Raw genomic sequence first — 15,118 nt, forward strand, 5'->3', positions numbered from 1 at the left:
TTTTCCATGTTCGGAGTTCTTTTTCATTCCCAGAATCTTTCTCTTCAGACCTTCCATTGCCCTCGATTTTTGTCGGGAAGATTCTGGTGGAGCCCACATCTTTTCTGGATTAAATTTAATCCAGGGGAGCCCAGATTTGGGGTTCACCCGAGTCCTCCCGGCTTCCTCGGGGATTTGGAAGGGGCAGCAAAATGCTACCGTCTCTGGCCTTTATTTGTAATCCCACCAGAGTCACCAAAAATGTTGTGGAATTTAAGAGAAGTTCAATTATTTGAGTATAGAGAGGCCAGGACTCAGGAATGATTTTGAGAAGGAAAAATGGTTTATTGACGGCCGGCCGGACTCGGGAGCTTTCAGTTTGATTCCCGAGCCCTGAACAAGATTTTCAAACGTCTTTTATACAGAGAGGAAAGGCCAAATGGTCTCTTTGTTTCAGTTCTCAATAGGCTTCAATTAGCATATATCTTCCACATCTTAGGTAAGCTTTTAGCATGGACTCCAGACATTTTAGATAAGCCTTTAGCGCATTTGGTTTTTGCATTTCTCCTAAATACTTAAAGTTTATAGCCCCCGCATTGTTAAACATTTCCTGGGACTGGAGCCGCTGCCCAGTCCCTAAGGACAGGACTGCAGCCTCTTACCGGTACACACCCACAAGTCAAACAACTTAGTTATCTCTGAAGAGACAAAGAGCCTTCCACCCATAGCCCACATCAGTTCTATTCACAGAGATCTCACAGAAAAAGCTGGCACTTTTGCGTGTAGTACATGGGGTCCCAAACCATCAGATAAAATAAATTTCCATAGATCCTTTATGCATAATTGCACCCCCAATTTTGAGTTGCATGGAATTTGCTGACTAACTCCTTTTTAAGTTAAAACATCCCCTGGAGAACTATTGTCTGGGGATTGGTTTTCCAGAAGCTATGAATTTTTCAAACCATCAATTGACGGTTCCTTTGTGCCCAGGAGTTCAGTTCTCAGTTAATCTTTTTCCTCTTGCATTTTATTAGAAGCTGCCAGGAGAAACCAGTTGCACTGTCCACATTTAGCTTGGAAATCTTTCAGATTAATATCCCAGTTCATTGTCTTCAAGTTATACTTTCCATCTGACATCAGAACTCAATTTTCCAAGTTCTATGCCACTTTAAAACAAGGATCACCTTTCCACCAGTTCCCAATAACACATTCATTATTTTCTTCAAAGTCCTCATGGGAAGTTCTTTGAGCATATATATTCTACAAACACTTTTGTCAAAGCAATCAAGGCCTTTTCTATCAAATGCCTTACAATTCTTCCATCCGCTACCTATTATGCAATTCAATACCCATTCCACATTTTTCTTTTCTCAATAGCAGCACACCACTCCTTTTATCAAAATCTGTTTTGGTTTCCTAGGCAGATCTATACCATGAAATAGTCCATGTTAAACAATGATAATTGATTTACTCTGTTTTGAGGAGGAAAATTTCCAAATCAAGACACTATTAGGAAACTGATGTGACTCAACCAATTGGACTCCTGTTTGCCGTATAGCAGGTCCAGAGTTTGATGCCCAGGGCCTCCTGGTGAGGACAAGCTGGCCCACACCAATTCAGGCCCATGGGGGAATGCTGCCCCATGCATGAGTGCCACCCTGTGTGGAAAACCGCCCAGTGCAGGAAAGCCTCCCTGCACAGGAGTGCCAGCTGATGCAGAGAGCTTAAGCAGCGAGATGATGCAACAAGTGACACAGAGGAGAGAAAATAAGAAGAAATAACAGAACAGGGATTTGAGGTGGCACAAGAGAGTAATCACCTCTCTCCAACTCCAGAAATTCCCAGGATCAGTTGCTGGAGCCGCCTAATGAGAATACAAGCAGACACAGAAGAAAACACAGTGAATGGAAACAGAGAGTAGACAATGGGAGGAATGGGGGTAGGGGGAGAAATAAATAATAAAATAAATAAACAACAACAACAAAAAGACACTATCAAGGCAATGCTTTCTTCCTGAAGATCAGTTGCTGGCAATCCTTTATTCTTCTGTCATACAGCAAGGCATATGGCAGCACTGCTGGTCTTTCCCTTCTTTTCCAGGATTCACTGATTTTAACTTCTGGCTGCCATGGTTTTCTACATCTCTAAATTTCATTCTCTCATAAAGGACTCCAGTGGTAGACTTAAGAGTCATCCTGATTTAGGTGGGTAGCACATGAACTGAAGTATTCTCATCCTAAAGTCCCATTTATAATGGGTTCACATCCCCAGGAATGGATTAAATTTAAGGACGTGTTTTTCTGGGGTACATACAGCTTTAAACACCACACCTCTCTACTTGGAATACTTCAAAGCCAACCTTATCATTGCGAAAAAAAACTTTCGGCTCTAGGTAGTATTGTCCCAGCTGTCTCCACAATCTTGCATCTCTTCTTTCACTCGTCATTCATCAGACCCTTACTGTTTCACCTCCCAAAAGCTCTCGTCCAGCAGATATCCAAATGGCTCATTCCCTCACCATCTTTCAGAGTTTTGCTGCAATCATATCAGATAGAACTTCTCCATCCTTCTATATTTTTCTTCTTAGACCTGATCACCAATTGGTATATTATATATTTATTTTTGTTCACTTTCTTCTCCCTCCCACTCTTCACCCAATATCTCTGACTATAAATACCATGAAAGCATAGGCTTTGTCTTATTCACTGCTCTATCTTTAGTGCCTGAAACACTGTCTAGCACAAAAGAGGAAATCAATTCAGATTTTTGGAGTTAAAAAATGAGTACCTTCTTTACCTGGAATATTCTTTAAAGGTAAACTAGCTTTGTCACAAGGATACTAATACATCATAGAAGTTAGTTATCCCTACTTAATAACCTAGAGATATCTTCTATAAGGCAGCCATTGCTGGTATAAGAAAATTTCATTTTCTTTTAGAATATATGTGTTATGCAAACCACCACCATTCTGAAAGAAAGATATTTATTTCTCAGTATTCACAAGGCAATAGCAAACACTCTTGCTGAGCCTTTAAGAGATGACCAAGTTCAGAACTATAGAAGGAATTACTGATTTGGATCTTAAAGCTCTTTACTTACTTAGAAAAAAAAATGGGTACATCACTCAACTACTCAAGTAACTACTAGCAATTAATTCTGAGTTAAAATACACTAACACAGCTATCAGCTAATGAATAGTATATACTTTGTGATTTATGCTCTGATTTCTTGCTGTTTATTCTGACAACCATCTCAATTTTGCTACCTAATCTCACTTTATAGTTAAAGGAAAAACAATTTTCTTTTCCATTTTCCTTCTCCCAGTTGCCCCTTTGTCTCATTTGATCTCATTTTTAGTTTTTTATTTGTGATAGGAAGTGGAATTTTCTGTATTCAATTTACTGTGGCCTGTATCTTCGTCAATTTTGTTTCAGTGATACTGAAATCTTAAAACTGATAACTGCAGCTGGTCACAAAATATTTCTATAATAATAAGGTAGCAATATCTATGTTCATTTTTTATGGGAAGTTTCTTAATGAATTTTTAAAGCATGTATTTTTTTCCTATGCCAGCTCACTAATGCCAGAAGAAATTTCTTGGTTTGATAATTGCAGAAATGGTACAAGACATTAGGAAATAGAGACTGTGGTTTTCCTGTTTTCTCTAAGAAAGTTCAATCACAGTTTGTTATAAGGCAAAATAATCACAAGCTGCAAGAGCAGGGTCCAGCAAACTATAGCCCTCGATCAAATCCAGCTTTGGGCTTGCTGTGGAGGAGTCATTTCATTTTAAAGGGTTGTAAAGAAAGAATATGCAACAGAGACTATATGAGGCCTAAAATATTTATTACCATGCCCTTTATTTTAAAAAGTTTGATGATATCTGTTCTGAAGTGTAGTCTGAAATTAAAACTTAGGATATCTTTTGCCAAGAAAAAGTGAAAATATCATTTCTATTGCAGATATATGTCTGGGAATATATACTAAATGCAGTGATGTACTGGAACTGGTTCATAATAGTAAGACCAGGCTGGCCATATCCAGGAATCAGCTATCAGTGGCAGTGTTCATACCATGAAAATTAGCAAATGCTACAAATAGTGCTTTGGGGGAATTATTTTTTTGTTTTGCTCATTTGTTTGAGATCCAGTTTATTAGTACACAGCTGACAATTTCATCCCTACATGAATTATAAAGTAAAATTTCTATCATAGGATATTGGAGTTGAAATGACCTTACACAAACCTCTGTCTAATCCCAGTGAAGTGGTCCTTGGCCTTTCTCATCCACTTCATCTGACTGAAAGTCTGCTTCTTGAAAAGTAGCCCTTTCTATTAGGGATTTGTATAACAACCACCGTGGACTTCCATTTCTGTAATATTGACTAAAATCCTTGCTACAAAATGCAGAGAAATTCTAGAAGAAGTACAGCAAGCATTCTTTTAAAAGCATAACTTCTTGCCTTCCCCCTGATAAGGGACATGAGGTGAGCCTCCCTGGCACCAAGAGAGTATTAACAAGCACCAATTAGTGATGCTTCTTTACAAAAAGGGAGAAATACTAAATACAAATTATTTCTTATGGCTAAGAGATTTCAAAGTGAATCAAGAGATATTTCCAGAGGTTGTGCTTATTCACCTCTTTGAAAGATCTCACTTCTGTCACAGTAAACAATATCTCAAGCAGGAGTGCTCCAAAGGGCTCTAGAGACATCTGGACCCAATAAGTAAGGCAGACAACCCCAGGAAATTGGCACCCCATCGATAGACTTTACCTGGAATTATATGATAACCTATCTCCCCAAAGAATCAGAGTTAGATTCATTTATAATTTCCCTACACTTGGTTCTTTTGCCCCTTTTATTTGAACCTATAATTAGCACTACACCTATTAAATTTATGTCCCAGAGGCTTAAATCTTTGTTCTGTTCATATGCCCAAATCTCAGCAAAGTTGCAGCTAAATACCTGCTCTCCACTTCATTGAACTCACCCAGGACAACTAACAAGGAAATGAGGAAGGACAGCTCCCATGCCAAAACCCAGAGTATCTACATCTACAAGCAAGACAGTTCCATTCATCTGCCCCATGGGATCTAAGCCCCCTCTCAATCAGAAGCAGAGTGGGCATCATTATCCCCAAATCCTCAAGATTGAGGAATGAACAAACATAAGGGGGGAATGCAACTATGGACCAAAGTAGACTTTTTCTTATTCTGGTAATGGAAGAGCTTGTAACACTGATATAAAGGCAGTGGTCACCAGAGGTTCTGAGGGAAGGAAGAAGGAATAGGTATAAAATGTGGCATTTGAGGGGCATTGGCCTTGTTCTGCATGATACTGCAGTGACAGATACAGGCCATTATACATTTTGCCAAAATCTATAAGTTGTATGTGTAATGTGTAAACCATAATGTAAACTATAGAACGTGGTCAGCAGCAACACTTCAATATTTGTTCATCAATTGTAACACTAATGAAAGATGTTAATTGGGGGAGGGGTAGGGTATATGGGAATCCCCTGTATTTTTGATGTAACTTTTATATAATATAAAACTTCTTTAAAAATAAAGAAAAAAAATGTGCATAGCTATATGAATGCATTTGTCTCCGTCAAGGAATAAAAGCCACAAGAAAACTGGAAACCAGATGATCTAGTGAATGAGCTGAATCCATAGAAGCTGTATGGAGAGTTACTAGTCTCAAAATCAAAGGGCTTAGAATTTAAAATCATTCAAATACAGGAGAGGAGAGGGTGTTAACATTCAGGTTCACAGATGAAGGCAGTACATTTTGGTGATTAATAAATCAGTGAAAAGCCTCTAAATGACCAATCATCCAACAACTGGTACAAGTTAGTGAGAGGGAATGGTAACTTCCTAAGGTTGAATTCTGATTGGGGAAACAGTCTTCCCTGAGAAGTTACGGGCCTGTGTTTCAAATTTGCTCTCTATGGGTACTGCCAATCTGTAAAATGAACATAAAAGGGCCAGTGATAATCATTAAAGACATTTGGGAGACACAGATGCAAACCTCCTTTAAAGGATAAAGGTCTTCTAACGATCATGCAATCATGCAAAACACAAAGTTACTGAACAGTAAAGGATATACCTTACCTGAGAGCTTGCTTCTTGCAGGGTAGCCCATATGGTCAGCAGGCCTGACAAAAACAAAACATTTTAAATAAAACTGCAGGGGCATTTGAATCTTACTGGCCGTTGGTTGGGGCTGCTCCCGGTTGGCGTGTCCCGCAGCGCGAGAATGGAAAAGTGCTACCCCCGGTCCCGGAACTTCTGCCAAGACTGCCTTGTAAAATGAATGAAAATTAATCTGGTGACACACAGAACTTCGTTGATGTCAAGTGGAATTTGGCAGAGAGGTAAAGAAGAAGGAGTTTATGGTTTTCTATAGAAGACATGAGGAAGTAAGTGAAGAGAGGTTCTAAACAGAAACCCTATCTTTGGAAGAAATCTGGTGCTTTAATTGGATATGTTGCACCCCGGTGTAAAAAATTATTGTCATTTTCCATGTGGCCTTCAGAGAGAATGTATTTTCCAGATTACTGGCAACTTTGGGTCATTTCATTGGAACCATCAACCTGTTATATAATTACATCTAATTGTTATAGACAGTCTTTACCATGTACCATTTGGAATTTATTGAGCCTAGGCCAACATATAGTATATTACGAAGTCCTTGTAGTAAGAATGCTTGGTTTCACAGAAACGGCTTACAGTTTCAAGCAATAAACGCAGGAGTGTTTTCTTCAGATGCATGTATGCAATGATAGTGATACATTTCAGAAAGAGATGTTGAGAATGGAATTCATATTCCTGAAAAAGATGTGTCTTGGGAACTAGAGGAAAATGCTTATTGAGAGCTTTTGCAGCACCATGAGCCTTGTGATGTCCAAGGATGTCACTGTAAAGGGCAAGAATAGAATTCACCTGACAGCAAATGAGAAATAAAACACTGTCAGTGTTGTGGTTCTAGTGGAACCCATTTAGACTGTTGCTCACCACGATCATGGGAACAAAATTGGGAGTGTTTGGAATGTGGAAGGTATCATCTACAATTTAGGGGATTTCAAAAGAAGCCAAAAAGCACACTTAGCCTAATTCAAATAATATGGACATTACTGATTGTTAGAAGAGTCATCACCGAAATTACTCAGTCACCTGGAGCCCAGATCTAATGAGAACACCCCTGGAAGTCCCACTGGCCTGGAAAGGAGCAAGGAATCAACCTGTTAGAAGAAGGCTTAGGCAGCAAATTTAGAAGAGTTTTTAAACTGTATTAATAGAGTTAGGATTCCCAATTAAAAGAAAAACTAAAAGATTATATATCAACAAAGCCAATATCTGGAATAGTGCCTTAGATAGATTCAGAAATCAAAACTTTAATCCTGCATACTCAATTGAAACAGCCTATGTAAATGAAAATGATAAATTTGGCCAAGAGCATCCTGGATCAAAACAAGAATTTCTGAGTCTTTCAATGCAGCATCTTGAAAGCTCATCATTGTTTGAAGCGTCCTTGTCAAAGAACTTGTCCCTTAATGCCCAAGATAAATACTACAACAAATATGGCTTACTTTAACTCAGCAATAAATGAATGCTCTAACTACCTACAGCTTATTGGATGTCTTAGACATTAAGTGATAAATATATGTTGGTAAAAGACATACTTTTCTACCATGTAATTAAGAGAGCCCAAACACCTTTCGAAAGTTTTAAGCAGGGTCTGAAAACTCTGCATTTTAGGAAAAATTCTGACTTCTCCAGAAGCATTTTGCAGCATCCTCTATCATAAACCTTAAAATCTTTCTGTGAAAATTCTTAGTGATCTTTTTACAGTTTACCCATTGTTTAACATAAAACTTTGGGATTTTGGAACAGTTACTTATAAGGTATTGAAAATTGTAAATCTGCAAGAACAATGGAAGATATTCTTATTTTTGCAACTGGTTGCAGTTCCATTCCACCTACTGAATTTAAACTCACTCCTTCAACTGAGTGTCTGCATGTGAATTTTCCTATTAGAAACAAGTGTAGTATCTCTTCCAATAACTAATACATTTAAAGAATTTCAAGTAAATATGGACTTTGCCCTAAAAAGAACACTTTAAGACTAGAAAAGGAAGAAAGCTGTCACTATGTGGGACATTAAAATGTTTCTTTGAACAAAGATGTTTCTTTTAAAGTTGCTATTGAGCTTTTCTTTTGTTTCATAATTCTGTCCATATTCACTTTTGAAACTTGTCAGCTTCTGGGTCCAATAGAATTTACATGAACATCAAGTAATGCTTTGGCCATTTAAGCTAAAAAACTTTTTGCTGAAGTGTACTAATCAAAATTGGTGAATTTTTCATTGTCTTAATATACATACTTCATAAATTTCAATATAAATACTTACAGAATGACTGTAAAGAATTCTTGAAGCATAGTAGTATAATATATAAGAGAAAAATGCTTTGCTATTTTTGAAAATTGTGAGCTGTAAGATGCCACAATGATTTTCCTCTCTTTATGCAATTTTCAAATTATTTCTTATTTTCAAATTATTTCTTATTTCTAAAGCATTTTGTAGAAAAGCTAAATGGATAATTCCTCTTATATAAATCAGAGGTGTATACTCTGGGCTATATGTTTATGTGTGCTTTTCTAAAATGGCACTAAGTAGGCTGTTAAAAATGCTTGAAAATTATTGATTTATATTAAAACAGAATCATACTGCAGTTAGATTATGCATAATGGGAAATGTTATTATATGAAAAGGAAAATTGCACAATATTCTGAAAGCTACAGACATTCCATTGTCTTGAAAACACTTTAGAGGTGGATATAAAATGTATTTGAAAATATCTAAGAAAGTGTGTCTTTTTTTACAGCTTTGACTTCTTTTCCTTTTTTTTTTTTGATATCCAATCTGTGGTATTAAACCACAGTCATGCCTGATCCCTAATCAGTTTAGTTATCTGAATGATCTCAGTAGATTGTCATATGGTAGGTTTGGCTATTTGACATTTATTTATTATCAGGATGTTTGTATGATAGGTAACCTGGCACCATAGCACTAGTTATTTTCTCTGGCTTTGAAGGGTATCTATTATTACATAAGCAATGTAGAAATAAAGTAAAAACAACAACAACAAATGAACAAAATGAAAAATCCACTCTAATCTCACCATACAGAGATAACTACACTATGTTTGTGTATGTCCTTCTATAAATTCTTTAATAAAATATTTGTATTTCCTTTCTAAACTCTTTTAAAAAATTGTCAGATAGATTTAAATATCAATAATTATATTAATAGGAAAAAGAAATTGAAGGCATAAGTTAGAATAAAAAAGGCATAATCACAGAAGACCTAGGAAAGTTTAGAAAGAATGAAGTTATACTTCTGGAGAAAAAAAAAACAACAACATCCTCAGAACAGGTTTAATACATTTGAATATGTATGTGATGAAATTACCCAGGAATGAACACAGTTAAGTAGAAGACAAGAAAGAAAAGTTAACAACAGACCTTGAAGATAGAAGGAGAAGGTCTAACATATTAATTAAAGTATCTGTAAAGAATCCAGAAAACAGAAAAACCTGATATTGAAGATTACTACTGAGAATTTCCCATAACTGATTAAAGATAAGGGTCCTTGACTAGGGAAACATATTTAATAAAATATAGAAAAAAATAAAATAAAATGTACACCTGACCACATTGAAATTAAACTGCTGAATAAAAAGGCAAAGAACAGTTTGTAAAAATAGTCAAAGAGAAAGAAACAGACTAATTTCCTTAAAAAAGAAATTTTACCTTTGATAATATTTTAGTAGCAATAATGGAGTCCAGAATATATGGGAATAAAATTAATATGCTAAAAGAAAATTGTTTATAATCACTATCTTATAATCACTATCTTAACTTTGATTCTGAAATAAGGAAAAAAAACAATTTTAAATCAAGAACAAAAGAGAGAAGATTTCCTCTAATTAAGGATATACTTCATGGTAAAAGAAGTTAAATTCAGAAGGAAGAAATGTATTGGAAGAAGGAGTGGTGAGAAAGGAATGTACTGGGTACAGTGCTACATCTAAAGAAGGGTTGACTCTATAAAATAATAATAAAAATGATTTCTGGTTGGATGGGGTGGGGAGTAATATTAAAATGCCAGAAATCAAATAACACATAAAAGCATTTTAATCTTTCTATTCTTAAGAGAAAAGGATATAAATTGCTTTAGAATTCATGTAAAATGTGTATGTTACCATTTTTTACATTTTAGAATGTTTTAAAATTGTAGAATGTATAACTTCCAAGGCAGAGATGCAAAAATAAAATAAAAATGATAAGGAAAACTTATCCAATCCAATAGGATAATGATGAATAGAATCCTAGAATAAAAACTAGTTTGCCCTAAAATTTACAGATGAAATATAAAAATATCTTCTTCAATACATTACGTAGGGCATATTTGGGCCAAAATCCAGAGAAAGACAGGAACCTACAGAAATTAGTAAAAGCTCACATTTGCATTTAAGGCATTTATTGAAACCAGGGAACTTAAGCTTAGATTTTATGGACTTTGAAGAATATCAGAGAACAGAAAGAAAGACCAGGGCCCACCTCCAAGATGGGGAATATGACAGGACACTCATTTATAAGCCTGTGACCCCTACAGGGCTAGACATTTCAATGCAAGGTAGATCAGAAAAAAAACTCTGCTCCCTTGCCTTCTCCTACCAACAGGGGCCAGCAAGAAGACTGGCTATCTCAAGTTCTGTCACTATAAGGGGGAAAAGTCCAACAATGTGAATGTACTTAATACTACTGAACTACACACTTGAAAGTGGTTAAAATGGAAAATTTTGAGTTGTGTATATGTCTCTACAAAAAAAGTTAAAAATTAAAAAAATATTTCTCTTTGAGAACTAATAACCACAAACAGCCTTCCCTTGAATAGTTCCTCAGATTTAATGGTCTCAATTTGGTGGTGCTACCAGTCATATAGCAAGAACTACTGGAAATATTCTCTGAAAGAACCCATGTTCATCCCAGGCTGAAAAGTATTCACAGTGTTAAAATTCCAAGAAATATGGGCTCACAGCAAACAATACAAGATTCAGGTGAAAACAATGTACTATAAATAACAACCAAAAGAAAAAGAGAGTCAAATCTGACCTATAAATTCCAATATTGGAACTGTCAAACACAATATAAAATAAGTATTTTTTAATATATAAATATTTTTAAAAACACTGAGGTAAAGTATAGTGACTAAGAGTATTTGAAAAACAAAGTAGAATGTTCTAGGAATGAATATTTTTATAACTGAAATATAATATGATTATGATTTAACAGCCTGAAAGTTAGAACTGGAAATTATCCAGAAATGAAGTACCAAAAGCACAGAAAGATGGAAAATATTTTTAAAAGGAATGTATTGAACATGGAGAAGAGAATGAGGCTGTTCAAATACAGCTACTAGAGGTTTCAAATGAATAACTGAAAATTATTGGATCAGAGAAAATGTTTTGATGAAATAATGGAGAAATGTCCAGAAATGATTAAAAGTAGCAACCCACAGAATCCAAATTCCCAATTAATCCCAAACAGAATAAATGAAAATATACTATCAAGTTAAAAAATGGTAGATCAAAAATATGCAAGTGATATCTCAAACAAGGTGTTAAAATGTTTAAAATAGTCTAAGTTCTAATGTCCTCATATCCTTCAAGAGGAGCATAAGTTATTAAGTAACTTTAGAGTTGAAAAACTTAAAAACACTTGACTTTCTATGATAAACACTAAAATGTGGTTACATGAATAAAAATATGAAAAATCTAATAGTTAATGGAGAAAGAAGAAACATAGAAAAAGCAAGACAAATAGAAATCATGAAATAAAAATAGTAGAAAGAATGATAAGAAATGTAGATGGACTAGATGCACTTGTTAAATGTGAAAGATTACAAACTGGAATTAAGTAAATCCAGTTATATACGTTATGATGACATTTCAGGCAAAGTAGGCTAAAGAACAAAAAGTTTGAGGGCAAGTAGAGAGGATCACTTCTTAATCCAAAGAGATTAAATACTCTGGGAAGAAAACAAAAGCAATTCTGAAATATAATGCACATAATGATAGTCTCAAGAGTATATACCACAAAAATTGAAAGAATTATCAAACAGAATAGATAAATTAGGGAAACGGACTTTGGCCCAGTGGTTAGGGCGTCCGTCTACCACATGGGAGGTCCGCGGTTCAAACCCCGGGCCTCCTTGACCCGTGTGGAGCTGGCCGTGCGCAGTGCTGATGCGCGCAAGGAGTGCCGTGCCACGCAAGGGTGTCCCCCGCGTGGGGGAGCCCCACGCGCAAGGAGTGCGCCCGTGAGGAAAGCCGCCCAGCGTGAAAAAGAAAGAGCAGCCTGCCCAGGAATGGCGCCGCCCACACTTCCCGTGCCGCTGACGACAACAGAAGCGGACAAAGAAACAAGACGCAGCAAATAGACACCAAGAACAGACAACCAGGGGAGGGGGGGAAATTAAATAAATAAATCTTTAAAAAAAAAAAAAAAAAAAAAAAGAATAGATAAATTCACCTCCACAGTCAATTATTTTACACCATCTTTCAGTAATTGTTAGATCAAGCAGTCCAAAAAAAATCAGAAAGGATATAGAAAATTTGAATAATAGAATTGATGAACTTAAACTGACAGACATATATGGAATACTGCATCCAATAACTGTAGATAAGTTTTTGGTATAATCCAACCTCAGACTTAAGGATTCCTTTTTTTTATTTTTTCTTAAGAGTGTTTGAAAGAGCAATGTTCATAATTTGCCATAAAAATGCTAAAACAAATGAACTTTTTTTTCAGGCTCCCATGATCTAGTGTTCTATAAGGAGTATTATTGGTTGCAAATTATTAGTTTCCTATAACTGATGTACAAATTAGATTTTTTTAAATGGGTCTCATTAGGTTAAATACAAGGTGTCAACAGGTCTGTTATTTTATGAGGCTCTAGGGGAACATCCATTTCCTTGCTCTTTCCAGTTTCTATAGACTGCCCACATTCCTTGGCTAGAGTCCCTGTAGCAGTTTGATATAGCTATGAATTCCAAAATTACATATTGGATTTTGTTTGTAAACTGGTCTATACCTGGGCATGATTAAATTATGATTACTGCTTCTCTTGGGCCACATCAGTAGGGTGTTCATGGGTGGAGACTCACAAATAAAAGACATGACAATGGACAGAGTTGGGGATTTTGATGTTGGATTTTTTGGTGTTGGAATTTTGATGTTGGAATTTGGAGCTGGAGCCCAGGAAGTGTACACACAGGAGATGAACACAGAGGAAAAGAGACAGCTCCTTATACATGGCAGAAGCCCTGGGCAGAGAGATGGAGCCATTTGCCTGATAGTCTACAACTGACCTTGTGGAGTGAGCACAGCAACTAAGTCAGAAGAGATATGCAGCCCCATGAAGAGAGGAACCCTCACCCAGAGAGAAGCAAGTCCCATGAAGAGAGAAACCTAAGCCCAAACCCTGGCAGACATTGGCAGCCATCTTACTCCAACATGTGGCAAAAGACTTTGGTAAGGGAACTAACTTAAACTTTATGGCCTGGTAACTGTAAGCTTCTACCCCAAAATAAATACCTTTTATGAAAGCCAACCAATTTCCGGTATTTTGCATCAACACCCCTTTGGCTGACTAAAACAGTCCCCTTCAAACTTCAAAAATCAGCTCTAACTGATAGTCTTTCTCATATCCTAATACTCTCACACTGACCTTCTTGCTTTCCTCTTCCATCTCCAAGGGCCCTTGTTACATCCACTGTGTTCACCCAAATAACCTAGAATAATCTCCCTATCTTAAGGTTAATTAGCAGCCATATTTCTATTGGCTACCTTAATTCCTCTTTATCATGTAATCTAATATATCCACAAATTCTAGGAATTGGAATATGGACATCTTTGGGAGGTCATTATTTTACTTACCACATGAGGTATAAATATTTTTCAGGTTGAGTAGATAAAGTTAATGTGCTCTACAAAGCTTTATATATTTTTACAACTTTATTTATAATGCTGTATAATATAAACTTATGAATGTGCCATAATTTCTTGTGCATTCCTGTTATTTCATATTTTTGATTGTATGAAATAGTGAAATGTAACTCCTATGGTTAATCATAACACACTTTTTTTTTATTCCCCTCCCTTGTGGCTTTTTTTTTTTTTGCATACTGTCTGCTCTCTGTGTACATTTGTTGTGCTTTCTTCTGTGTCTGTATTTATTTTTATTTATCCCCCCTTGTTGCTTGTTTGCTGTCTGCTCTCTGTTTTTAATTCACTGCACTCTCTTCTGCATTTTTGCTTGTCTCCCTTTTTGTTGCATCACCTTGCTGAGTTGGCTGTCTGCAGAGCTTGTCAGCTGGGTGGCACTCCACGGTGCCCAGGCCAGTGGCTCTCTGCAGCATGTGGGCAATCCTGCCTTCCAAGGCGGCCCTGGGTTGTGAACCCAGGGCCTCCCTTATGGTAGATGGGAGCCCAACTGATTGAGGTACAGCTGATTCCCATATCATACATTTTAGTATGAACATTTATAAAGTTTAAATATATGTGTGTATTTTCTACACTATTCCATAATTTTTAAATGGAGATAAGGGAAGTTGATGCCATATCAGCTATAAGACAAAGATGCTGCCATCTGGTTACCTAGGTGATTTTGACCACATCTAAGCTATTGGTAAATATGAACCAACCAACCAGCCTATCAATTCCAACTCATAGTACCTGACACAACTCTGATGTTGACCTGCAGCTCTAGGACCTATATTCAAGTCTATGGAACTTATGTTGAACCTATATGCTAGAGTGGAAAACTTTTTAAAAACTCTGAAGACTTAGGGATCAATGCTGGATTAACCATGGATTAGTTATGCATTGTCTGACTCCGAGTTTACTCATTCTTAATATTTTTTCACCAGCAGTCAAAGCAATCTCACATAATCAATAAAGAATTAAATCAGATAACAGTCATGAAACTCTTGGAAATTATACCAAATATAAAATGAAATTTTCCAGATTTATAAATTGGTGAAAATCACTGGCAGTTTTTTTAAAACTT

At 36.2% G+C, this 15,118-nt stretch overlaps 2 pseudogenes; both read left to right on the forward strand.

The window, feature by feature from the left end:
- The first annotated feature begins 6,331 nt into the window (after window positions 1-6,331).
- On the forward strand, window positions 6,332-7,558 carry LOC105744806 (G2/M phase-specific E3 ubiquitin-protein ligase-like; annotated as a pseudogene).
- A 4-nt stretch (window positions 7,559-7,562) lies between these two features.
- LOC139436137 (G2/M phase-specific E3 ubiquitin-protein ligase pseudogene) lies at window positions 7,563-8,146 on the forward strand (annotated as a pseudogene).
- The last annotated feature ends 6,972 nt before the right edge of the window (window positions 8,147-15,118 follow it).

The sequence above is a fragment of the Dasypus novemcinctus genome, chromosome 30 (genome assembly GCF_030445035.2).
Source record: "Dasypus novemcinctus isolate mDasNov1 chromosome 30, mDasNov1.1.hap2, whole genome shotgun sequence".
NCBI lineage: Eukaryota > Metazoa > Chordata > Mammalia > Cingulata > Dasypodidae > Dasypus > Dasypus novemcinctus.